Raw genomic sequence first — 12,721 nt, 5'->3', positions numbered from 1 at the left:
GTAAGGATGTGATTCATTGAAGTTACCGATCCTTCTCTAGGGAGTTGTGCCGCATGAGTATGCAATAAAATCTGTAGGGGCTCCTACTTGCAGTTAATCCAGGTACCATTTTCCTTATAAGGTACCCCACCGAGGGGGTAGTTTTTGAGAGGATCTTGCAGAGGCTTGCGACCTCTGACGATTCCTCTATTTCGGAAACAAATTTTTGCCAGGAGGACCTTTTTGCCTTCTTAGCTTCTTTTTTGTATAGTGCTAGACTGATTTTATAGTCCGCCCAGTGATTCTTCTCGTTAGAGCTTTTGGCTCTGTTCAAGTTAGGCATGCAACTTTTACGTAAGCTATCTATTTATGTTATATTTCCCCCTTGGGTTTTTGCTGCCATGAAGGCTTTCTCAAGACGATTTAGGTCGTCCTTCTTGTCCGCGCATATTAGGGCATTAAAAGGGAGTTGTTTCTCCAGGGCTATGCCATATTTTTCCCAGTTGGCTTTTCTGGGGTTGACATAGTCGGTGGGTTTAGGGATCTCGAAAGATAATATCGTCTCGATGGGGTCATTTCCCCGATTACAAATAAATATGTTTGAGTCCAGGATGAAGCTGAAAAGTGACTAACCTTATACATTTGTGTCCGTGCTCCCCCATTGGGTGTGGTGAGCGTTGGCATCGCAACCTTTTAGCAGGTCTCTGTCCGACCTTTCGGTGTCGCTCGCTAGTTTGCGAACAAGGTCGTTGGGAGGATCATTTTTCTTATGGGCAATATTGGATGACATCAGCCTGAGATGAGTCCCTTTTATTTATTTATTTATTTATTTATTATTCGCCAACGGAATCAAAAAATCCTTAACTGGCTAGGCTAACTTATTTCTATCTAAACAAATAACAAAAAATAACATTAATAAATTAATTATGTAGCAGGAAGAAATCCACAAGCAACCGTCTGACGGCTCCCTTCCGCTGGCGAAAGTCAAAGCGCATCCCAGCTGGCAGCGCATTGTGCTGCCGAAGCGCCCTACTGATGGGCTCATGAAAGCCATAATTAATCCGGTGGAGATCAACTGCAAAGGGTGCATGGGTCCTGAGGCTCCTGGCGAGCGTAGTGAAGCTAATCCTACTAAGTAGGTCAGGGCAATCGATATTACCCACTAAAAGGTCAAAAATAAATTTTTGAGCCGCAATGGTCCTACGATCCTCGAGAGAGGAGAGATGCACGAGGCGACATCTGCACTCATAGGACGGCATCGGAATGGAAAATGGCAGAAGCTGGAGTGCAAATTTCAGAAACTTTCTTTGGAGTCGTTCGATGCGCGAAATTTGGACGACCCCGGTGGGATTCCAGACCATGGAAGCGTACTCAAGGAGCGAGCGCACAAGGAATGCGTACAGACTGAGCCTTGTATATGGGTCCTTGAATTGGGATGAATTGCGCTTAACAAAGCCGAACATCGCATAGGCTTTTGGCAATATTAAATTCATATGCCCTGCAAACAGAAATCTAGAGTCAAATAAGACCCCGAGGTCAAGTATCTCCGTCTGCTTTAAGAGAGGATGGCCATCTATTGAATATGAGGCCAGCACATTAAAGACACGCTTGCCAACCGTCACTCAGCCGTGCGCCGCCGAAAAACTGACTCCGACCACTCCAAGTGTGCAGCAGTTGATCTCGTTTGCCACTCCAAGGGCAACGACAGCTGCTGGCGATGCAGATTCGGTAGCCGAATTCATCGCCTCGGAGAATGTGCAGCCAAGTACGTCTGCAGCGTCCGTGTCCGTGGTCTCCGCAAGTTCGCTGTTGTCCCGTCTATCCCGATCCCACCAGTAAATAGACGTTCCGGACCTCCGGATATTGCCACCACAGGTACTAGGCCTGTGGTGACTAAACCACTGGTGGGAGTCCCACCAAAACGACAAGTTTTTGTTTCACGGCTGGCCCCTGACCTCACATCTAATGATTTAATTGCTTTTATTCAAAGCAAAATAAAAGCCGTGGGTTTAAAGGTGGAGAAATTTAACTTCTCTTATGCCAGGGAGATAGCCTCGTTTAAGATAAGCATCTCCCCAACTCAATTTGACACCATTTGCTCCGCCAAATTTTGGCCGGAGCATTTGGTGGTGAAGGAGTTTAAGGCTAAGAAGAAGAATAGGCCCCCCATATCCCTTCCAAATCTTTCCAGTGTGCCACAATCAACCTCAACTTCCTCTTCCTCAACTTCCCGTCTTGCTTCCACCTTTCCAAAAAACTAACTTCTCTTTTAGTAACCTATCAGAATGTAAGAGGCTTGCGTAGTAAGCTCAGCATTCTTTTCCGGGATAGTGTTGCATTTGCTTCCCCAGTTATTGTGTTTACTGAAACCTGGTTAAAGCCGGACATTCTTAGTTCCGAGGTTTAGGCAGGTCGGTACACAACTTTTAGAAAGGACCGTTCGTCTCGACGGGCAGGGGGGGTTCTAATTGCAGTGGACTCTTACTTCACGTCGGAACACTTCACAGTCCAAGTTCAACAGGAACTGGAATTCCTGTGTGTAAAACTGATTCTTCCCGCTTTCGCTATATTCATTACTTGCTCGTATATCCCACCTTCTTCGGATATTTCAATTTATGAGCAGCACTTGTCCGCTTTAACCGCTGTTTCTTCCTCGATATCTGATAAAGATCGTATGATAGTTCTTGGTGACTTCAACTTGCCAGGAACTGTTTGGTCTTCGGTAAACGAGTCTAGTATCCTAGTGCCCATGTCACGACATGACTTTGTTGACGGCTTGCTTGACCTATCCCTGTCTCAAGTCAACCATGTGAAAAATTCCTTGGGTCGATTGCTTGAGCTGTGCTTTGTATCGGATCCGACCATAGTGTTGTTAACCCGAGCCCTTCCGCCTACCACCCTACTTTCGAGGTGTCGCTAGATATAGGACCAACTGTATTGGATCGGTCGAATAGACTTCCTGAACGTGTCCGCTGCTTTCGTAAAGCCGAGTTTGCGAAGCTTAATAACCTCATTAGGGATTTTGATTGGTCCGCTTTGTACTTGTGCACTGATATCATAAAAGGCACAAACATTTTTTACAATGCTCTTGGCACATTTTTCGATTCTTGTGTCCCGCTTTCTTGTCCGACTAGATCTGGAAAACCCCCTTGGTTTACCAAAGAGTTATCCAGTCTAAAAAACTTAAAATCAAGACTTTATAAAAAATTTCAAGAAGTGGGTTCTCCTACTTCTCACTCTCGATATGTATTAGCTCGGTCAAACTTTTCAGTTCTTAATGCTCAATGCTATAAGAACTACCTATCTCGATGCAGGATACGTTTTTCTCAGGACCCTAAACAGTTTTACTGCTTCGTAAACAGTAAGCGTAGAACGTCCGCACACCCATCCTCGCTATCATTTCGTAATACGTCGGCAAATAATGATCAGGCAATTGCCGATCTTTTTGCCCAATTCTTCCAAGCCACCTATTCTGAGAAAAGCTACTCTGGTCATCCGTACCCATACGGTTTACCGAGGTCGAACGGCATTTTCAGTCCCTTGTTAAATGAATGTTCCCTACTTCATGATCTTCGACTAGTTAAGCCGGTGTTTTCACCGGGTCCAGACGGGGTTCCAGGTTGTGTACTCAGGTACTGCGCCGAGGCTCTGTGTGGACCTTTGCTTAAACTATTCACCCTATCCATTGATTCTTCTTGCTTCCCCCCGATCTGGAAGGAATCGTTTATAATTCCTCTCCATAAAAAAGGTAGCAAGTCTGATGCAAAAAATTATAGAGGTATAGCAAAGTTATCCGCTATTCCTAAAATGTTTGAGAAGGTTTTAACTCCGCACTTGCAACATCTCTGCAAGTCACTTATATCTCCAACTCAGCATGGATTTATAAGGCGGCGATCAACCACCACGAACTTGTTAGAGTTTACCTCTTTCATTATTAAAGGCTTTCAATGTAACTTACAGACGGATGTTATTTACACCGACTTTAGTAAAGCATTCGACTCTGTAAACCATTCCCTTTTAGCGCATAAACTTGACCTTTTAGGGTTTCCGCCCAACCTCCTGAGATGGATTTCTAGCTATCTTTGTTCTAGGTCTCAAAGAGTCCTCTTCAAAAACTCCCTCTCTTTACCAGTAAAGGTTTCTTCGGGAGTACCACAAGGCAGCCATCTAGGCCCCTTACTCTTCACACTCTTTATTAATGACTTACCTTCAGTATTAACATACTCTCGAGTACTTATGTATGCGGATGATGTTAAACTCTGTGTCCAGTACAAGGACATTTCATTTCATTCTCGCTTGCAATCCGATCTCAATAACTTTCAGTCATGGTGTTGTGCAAACTTGTTACAAGTTATGACATTTCATCGTTCTAGCCCTTTGTTGGCTCCCTACACCCTATTTGGTGGTTCTCTTGAGAGAATTACCCTGGTGGATGATCTGGGTGTTATGTTAGACCCCAAGTTAAAGTTTTCCGAACACATTTCTACCATGGTAAATAAGGCCATGGGCGTGCTTGGGTTTATAAAGAGGTGGTCAAAGGAATTTGACGACCCCTATATAACAAAGACTCTCTATACCTCGCTTGTTCGTCCGATCTTAGAATACGGCTCCTGTGTATGGTGCCCTCAGTACAAAGTACACCAGGACCGTATAGAATCAGCACAGAAAAACTTTTTACTCTTTGCTCTGCGGGGCCTTAACTGGGATGAGGGTGTAAGACTCCCATCTTACTCTAGTAGACTACTATTAGTAAACCTCCTATCCTTAGTTAACCGTAGAAAAATGCTTGGTGTAATATTTATGCACAACTTGATCAGGGGTGACATAGACAGCCCTGATCTGTTGAGCCGCATAAACTTCACGATTCCTATTAGACTGACTAGAAATTTTATACCGTTGTTCCTTCCACTTTGTAGATCGAATTATTCCTTGCATGAACCGTTTAGGGTCTTATGCTCGGATTATAATTCCCTCTACCATATTATATCCACCACTAATTCTCTTCCTCTTATTAAATTATTAATCCTTACACACCTTTCTATTAATTAGTAACTTTAGTGGTAATTGTACTTTGATTGCATGCTTAGTTTCTTAGTAAGTTTAGTACTAATTTTCCTCGAATGTTAGTCTAATAGCTATCTTTCTTGCATGTTCGCGTTTGGTTCGGTTTTGCCTGGGATCCGCGCGTAACAGCCTTCTGCTGGTGTCACACGGGCCACTTGACGGTGCAGTAACTGCATCGCCTCTTGAAAGATGCAGTCATTGCATGTCAACGTCCACATAAAAGAAACAAAGTAACATTTACTAATGTTGAGTGGGAGCGAATTAAGTCTGCACCAACGAGCAACTCTATCCAGGTCGCGCTGCAGAAGGATACTATCGCCTAAGGTTTTGACAGATCGGAAGATTTTAAGATCATCAGCATAAAGCAGATGCTCAGAAGCTTGAATGCTGAGACATATGTTAATAAAAATTAAGAACAGAAGTGGACCAAGTGCACTTCCCTGTGGAAGGCCGGAAGTAGCCAAGAATGGGTCCGAAGGCTTTCCATTTATCAATACGACATACTCTCGCCGCTCAAGATACGACCTAAACCAACTGAGCAGGCAGGAATGAATCCCCAACCGATGCAGCTTGGCTATTAAAGCACAGTGGGAGACTTTGTCAAAGGCTTTAGCAAAGTCAGTATACACAACGTCGACTTGAGAGTGCATTTCAAAGACACGAGTGCAGAAATTACTGAAAGCAATGAGACTAGTGGTTGTTGATCTACCCGGCATAAAACCATGCTGATTTGGGCTAATGTACGATTTCATGAGGAAGGTGATTTTTGTGGCAATGATTCGCTCTAGAAGTTTTGAAACATTGCTGAGTTTAGCAATTGGTCTATAATTGGAAATGAGATTTTTAGTACCTCTCTTAAAAATTGGCGTAATCGTGGCAGCTTTCCACTTACCAATAAACTGACCCGTTAACAGCGAATTTGTGAATAGAATTTTGAGAGGTTCACAGAACGCTACAATACAGTTGCGAAGCAGGAAGGCAGAAATGCCATCACAGTCGGGTTTATTAGAATTATCGAATTCATCAATTGCCACCAAAATGTCCTCTTCCGATACATCGAGTGTACCAATATTGACCACCGAGGGTATAGAGTTTAAGACTTCGAAACTGTGCCAACTGTGGCTCAAAATTTGAGCTAAAGAAAGAAGCAAAAAGGTTTGCTATACCATTATCCGTATTAGCGCTCAAGCTGCCCAGGTTCATAACGGAAGGAAGAGAGCTCGTTGACCTTTTGGACTTTATAAAATGCCAAAAAGACCTGGGATTGACTTTAAGTTCCCTCTCAAAGTCGGCAATATATTGGTTATACAAAAATTTTCCTAAAAAAGCAAACTCCCTCTTATGTTGCACATACCTTGCCCAATCTACAGGGTCCCGGGTCTTACCAAATCGTTTAAAGTACTTATTACGGATATGTTCCCTCAGAGCTGGCTTCAAACGGATGCATCTAACACATTTGCGAACATCTATTCTCGGCCCGGGTCTCCGCGTAAGTGTTTTTCGTTCGGCGCTCTTGCGCTCGGGAAACCACGCCGCCGTCGATCGAATAAGCGTACGAATAAGTGTGGGGAATAAAGTGTCAGCGTGGGATTGGCTGTCGCCTCGCGAAACGTCGCGTAGAATTAAGTGAAAGGGAGTGGGAGTTCTTTTGACGCATTTATTGTAAGGTGTTCTTTGAGCTAAATAAAGGTACATATGTCAAAAAATATGAAAATGAAGCGGCGCACAGTGGGATATTCAGCTTGCGAAATTAATAACTTCTGAACAAATAAAGATATCTTCATGAAACCGACTGCATTTACAAGAAAAATCTTTAAAAATGTAATCTGCTTAAGTAAACTATGCTAAAATGTCTAAAATGTCACTATAATAAGTTAAAGTTGTTTTTTATTGCCGGTGCATATTTCCCTATGTAAAATGTTCAATTTGTATTTTTATACCCGATACTCAAAATGAGTATTGGGGTATATTAGATTTGTGGTAAAAGTGGATGTGTGTAACGTCCAGAAGGAATCGTTTCCGACCCCATAAAGTACATATATTCTTGATCAGCATCAATAGCCGAGTCGATTGAGCCCTGTCTGTCTGTCCGTCTGTCCGTCCCCTTCAGCGCCTAGTGCTCAAAGACTATAAGAGCTAGAGCAACGATGTTTTGGATCCAGACTTCTGTGATATGTCACTGCCACAAAAATATTTCAAAACTTCGCCCCGCCCACTTCCGCCCCCACAAAGGACGAAAATCTGTGGCATCCACAATTTTAAAGATATAAGAAAACCAAAAACGTAGAATTGTAGAGAATGACCATATCTTTAAGACTGCGGAATCTGAATTGGATCGTATTATTATTATAGCCAGCATCAAGAAAACAATTTCATTTTTTCTCGCCCGGTCTCTCTCTAACACACACGTAGCATAGCCGGCTTTGCTTAGAGTAAAACATTAGCGCCTAGATCTCAGAGACTATAAAAGCTAGAGCAACCAAATTTGGTATACACACTTCTAATATATCGGACCGAGACGAGTTTGTTTCAAAATTTCGCCACACCCCCTTCCGCCCCCGCAAAGGACGAAAATCTGGGGATATTCAAAAATCTCAGAGACTATTAAGGCTAGAGTAACCAAATTTGGTATCCGCACTTCTGTTAGATCTTACTATAAAACGTGTATCTCAAAATTTCACCCCACCCCCTTCCGCCCACACAAAGGACGAAAATCTGTTGCATCCACAATATTGCACATTCGAGAAAACTAAAAACGCAGAATCATAGATAATGACCATATCTATCAGATTGCTGAATCTGGATCAGATCAGATCATTTTTATAGCCAATAGGAACAAATCAATTTGCAGTGGCTACGCAGCGCCCGACGTCACGCTCAGACTGATTTTCTGTCTCTCTCGCACGCACTCTTTGTCGTGTCGTTTAATATTAGCGGCGTCTGCCGGAGGAGAGCCATACTGACTTAGTATCGGGTATAACTGTAGAGTTGCGGTGTCCGCAGCAACTCACAACGTTCCCCCTCGTTTTTGCATCGATAAAGTACTTTTAATGCTAATTTGTAGTATTTTTTATTTAACTTTCAACTTAACATAATCTTAAAAAATGTATGATGATTATGATGATTTAAACAAACAAAAAAAAAGCGTGTTATCAAGGTCGAAGAGTTTGGAGGTGGATATTATTTGGATTTAATTATCTGTTCAGGTTTCCATGGTAGCGGTCGTCTTAGATCATCTTGTTGGGTCGACTGGGTGTATTCTGGCCAGTCTGCGCCGGTGTCTTGTTCTTGCAGGACGCCTCGCCAGTATATTATGGTGGCTTCTGAGCTTCCAAATATGGTTCTTCGCTTGATTGTTGATAATATCACCACCAAGTGGTACGTTACCACTCAGCTCCGGAGATCCTACGCAGAAATTTACTTTGGAACGTCATGATCCTCGCAAGGTTAGTTTTGGCGGTAATCCCATACACCTGAATTCCGTACTTCCAGGCAGGTGCTAGTATGGCTTTGTATATCATAGCTTTGTTTTTTAATCTGAGATTGTTGCTTTGTTTAAATAGCCAGAACATTTTCGGGGCCTTTCCCACCTTATTTCTCCTCCTGACTGTCGAAAGTTAAACGTGCATTCAGTGTAACTGCGAAGTATGTGTGATTCCTACGCTGCTCCACGAGTTTCCCCATCAGGAAGACACTAGGGCTAGAGCCCATTCTTAAAGTGTGCGACACCGCTGCACACTTATCAGGGTTCATGGAGATGTTCCATCGGCAGGCCCAGTTTTCAAATAGCTTGACGTATTGCTGTAGATTGTCTGTGGCATCATAATCACAGCTAGCCCTCGAGAGTACTGCTGTGTCGTCAGGAAATGTTGCCACCTTGAGGGTCTGCCCTGGTTTGCATGTTGTGGGTGAATAAGCAGTACAGTGTCGGCCCAAGCACGCTGCCTTGCGGTGCTCCTACCATGATGGTCTTGGTCAAAGAAGCTACACCATCCTAGACTACACGGAAGGTCCTCTCCGTCAGAAAGCTTTTGATAACGTCATACAACTGAGGCTTGAGCATCACTTTGTTTTTAGCGAGTCGTCCCTCGTGACAAACTCGGTCGAAAGCCTGCGAAATATCCAGGTAAACAGCTACAGTGTACAGCTTGTTTTGGAAGCCGTCTAGTCTGTGTTCCACTACCCTGTGCAGCTGTTCGGGTGTGCCGTGCTGAAGTCTGTACCCAAATTGGTAGTTTGGCATGGCTCTTTTTACCAGCGACGACTCCAGTACCTTTCGTAGGATGCAGCGCTCAAACATTTTGCCAAAATTCGACAAGATACTAATTGGTCTATGGTTACCTAGGTGTTCTTGTGGCTTTCCTGGCTTTGGCAAGATGATTATGTGGGCACGTCTCCAGGCTTTGCGAAAGTATGCTAATCTCAGCGACGCGTTAAGGATTAGCAACAGATACAGAATCGCTGTTTGGTAGCGCCTTTGCCACAACATTGTCAATCCTATCGTCGCCAGGGACCTTCTTGGACTTGAGTTTCTTTATGTCTTTCGAGATATCTTGAAAAGTGATTGGCGCCACAGGGAGCATCTGCTCTTCTACTAGATGTCGTCCGGAATGGTGTTATTCTTTCTTCCAAGCTCGTCGCAAAAGCCTCCACTCTGTCCATTTCTGTTCTTGCCCATGAGCCGTCAGCCTTCCTTACCGGAAAGCGAGGTGTAGGTTGCCGCTTGTAGCGGCCTGTCAGTTTCCAAAGGGCGCAGCTGGAGTGTACGTATGCTGTGGCCTCCGATAGCGGTCTATCCGTGGCCTCGGTCTTCTGTTTCGCCAATTTCTTCCTTACCCGGTTAGCCACTCTCCTGAAGACTCTGTTAACCTGCGGGTCATTGGTGCCTGAGTAGCTTCTTGAGCAGAAGAAGCCCTTCGATCTTACTTGAAGTGCCGCCTCTGTGGTATCCAGTCTGTGAAGTTCGACTGCCTTGAGGGCCGCAGCTGAAGAAGCGGCACAGACTTTGGTCCCAAGAGTGTCGACTGCAGCATCTACATCATGAGCGGTCCTTAAATATGTCTGTATGTCTAGCTAGTTACCCAGAATTTCCTTGAACAGGGGAATGTTTGAGTTGGGTTTCAACAGCCGGCATGGCTGGGATTGTCTGCGGAGCTGTCGATAATGTAGCAATAAGAGGCAGGTGGTCGGAGCTGAGGTCATGCTCTTCACGGATTGTAAGCTGATTGCTGGGGATAGATCGATATATGAAAAAGTCTAGTGGGTAGTAGGAGGGGATTCTTTTCGTCAGACTTTGTGTCGAGTGAATGGTTAGGGCGTCATGTAGCGCCAACCCTCTGCGGTCTCCTCTGTGATTGCCCCAAATCCTGGGCTTCGCATTAAGGTCTCCTCCAATGATAAATTTGTTACCCAGTTGGGCCAGAAAATTGTCAAAATCAGTGCTTGACCATGGAATCGATGGAGGTAAATAGGCTGCAGCAATGAGCATCTGAATTGGCCCCAATAGCAGAGTGGATGGTGGTAGTGGGAAATATCCTTCTGAACAAGTACAGCTGCTCCTCCTCTGGCCCTATTGGATGGGTGGTCGGCTCTGTAACACTCGTATCCGTGGAGCGTGTAGATTTTTCCTGGGTATAGGCAGGTCTAGCAGGACCTTTCTAGCATCTTGGTTTTTGCGTAGAGACTTTCACGGCGGATTGGCGATTTTCAATCGTCATGACGGAGATCTTGCAGGATCTATCATATGCTGCATCATATCCTCTGTCATGGCGTTGCATTTGGGGCTACCTGTCCAGTGGTCCTCGGCGCATCTGCCACACACTGGTCGCTTTAGACAATAGGTTTTCGTGTGGTTGAATTCAAAGCTGCCTCACGCTGTTGTTTTTGTGGGACAGCTCTATTTGCACCCGTTGTCTGCCGATTCTAGCGATCTTAAGAGCTTCCTTGTTGTTAGGGGTCTGGGCGAGGTCAATAAACCAGACGTTTTGGTTGGGTGGTTCATGCCTGACATCATCAGCGCTGATGGAAGGGCTCCTCCTGGACTTTGGGTTGTACAAGTTGACCACTCGACGTCCCAACTTCTCAAATGCCTGGTTGATGGTATCCTTGGGTGTAGATGCTGCAAGGTTTTTTGCCACCACCCTGAACTTTCTGTCCTCGGAGAGGCAGAAGTGGGTATACTGCACCCGCAGTGAATTTAGGATCCTCATTATCATTCTATGGCTGTCAACGTCCTTTGCGTAAATACGGAGGTCCCCTAAGGGTACCGTGCGGAATTCGTAGTCCTCCACTGGGATCGGGGGGCTCAGGGGAATTCTCGACGGTAGTAATTTCCAGCACACCAGGGAAGGCTATTGGCCTAGGCAAGGCGCAGGATGAGGGGCGGGGGTAACTAGGCGAAGTTTTCCCTTTTTGTGTGAATCGTTTAAAAGCTCAGATCCACGACGTTTCTTTTTTCCCGATATTTGCCATGTCACAGATGATGGGTTACACAAAGGTTTGGGAAAACTCATTTACTTTTCTAGAGAGGAAGTGATTGAGCCTGGCTGGACGTCTTAGTAGTTAGCATGGAGATAGAAGCAGATCTTGCCTTGGATTCAGGCATTGGTTTTAACGAAGGTGCGAGTGCTATCCTTGATGCGATATTTGGACGACAATAAGAGGCTGATGTTGTGGTTGACGTGATAGCTGTCGTGACAGACGAAGTGGTAGTGGTTGCTGGTCCAGGCCCTTGCAATGGGGTATGCATCAGAGCATTAGTAGAAGGGGGGTCACGGATACGTGGAAGAGAGTCCGAAGAACTGATTTTTGTTCTTTTCAAAATTTCAACAAATTTTTTAGCTTTATTTTAATTTTATTTTTGGAGCAGTTCCGAGCACGTCCGTTAACTTCACAGCAAGAAAAAGGTTTTGTTTTATTCTGAAAGTTGGTTGAATTTTTTTTGTTTCTGTAAAATAATCCGCCACTTCCTGTTTTGTGGGAGGAATATCTCATAGACTTATCATATCTGAAGGACAACTGCTTGCCGATTTATTTTGTGATCTCACATATCTAATCGATGATATGTATGAATCTAAAGAGGCTGCCAACATGTTGAAAAGATCTTAGTTTTGCTTAATTCGTGATGTATTGATATTCCTGTATTTTTTGTAATCTTTGTTTCTAGTTTCCTGGGCTTCCTCTGACATCTTTCCAATTGGTAGGCTACGATGTTCAATTAAAATTTTCCCAAGTGCCAGAATTTTATGAAGCGTGGGAGTTAGCTTTTTCTCAGGATATTTTTCCAGTAACAGCTCTGCAGTCTTCGAGTCATGTTCACCAAACTTGCGGGTATTTATTTTTTCTTTGCAGCTGAAAATATTCAATATGACACCCAATCTTTTGATAATGTCAATATCAACATCAGTTATTTCTGCAGTAATTTCGTGTTTCTCAAAGAATGTCGGTGATGAGTTTCCACCGTTTGCGTAATGGGGAAATGCCATATTCTAAGTTTTCCTTTTCAATTATGGAATCATACAAATTTTGAAATTGCTTCTTTTTATACCCGATTCTCAAAATGAGTATTGGGGTATATTAGATTTGTGGTAAAAGTGGATGTGTGTAACGTCCAGAAGGAATCGTTTCCGACCCCATAAAGTATATATATTCTTGATCAGCATCAATAGCCGAGTCGATT

The sequence above is a fragment of the Drosophila miranda genome, chromosome 4 (assembly GCF_003369915.1).
Source record: "Drosophila miranda strain MSH22 chromosome 4, D.miranda_PacBio2.1, whole genome shotgun sequence".
Classification (NCBI taxonomy): Eukaryota; Metazoa; Arthropoda; class Insecta; order Diptera; family Drosophilidae; genus Drosophila; species Drosophila miranda.
Note: the sequence above shows the minus strand (reverse complement) of the source record.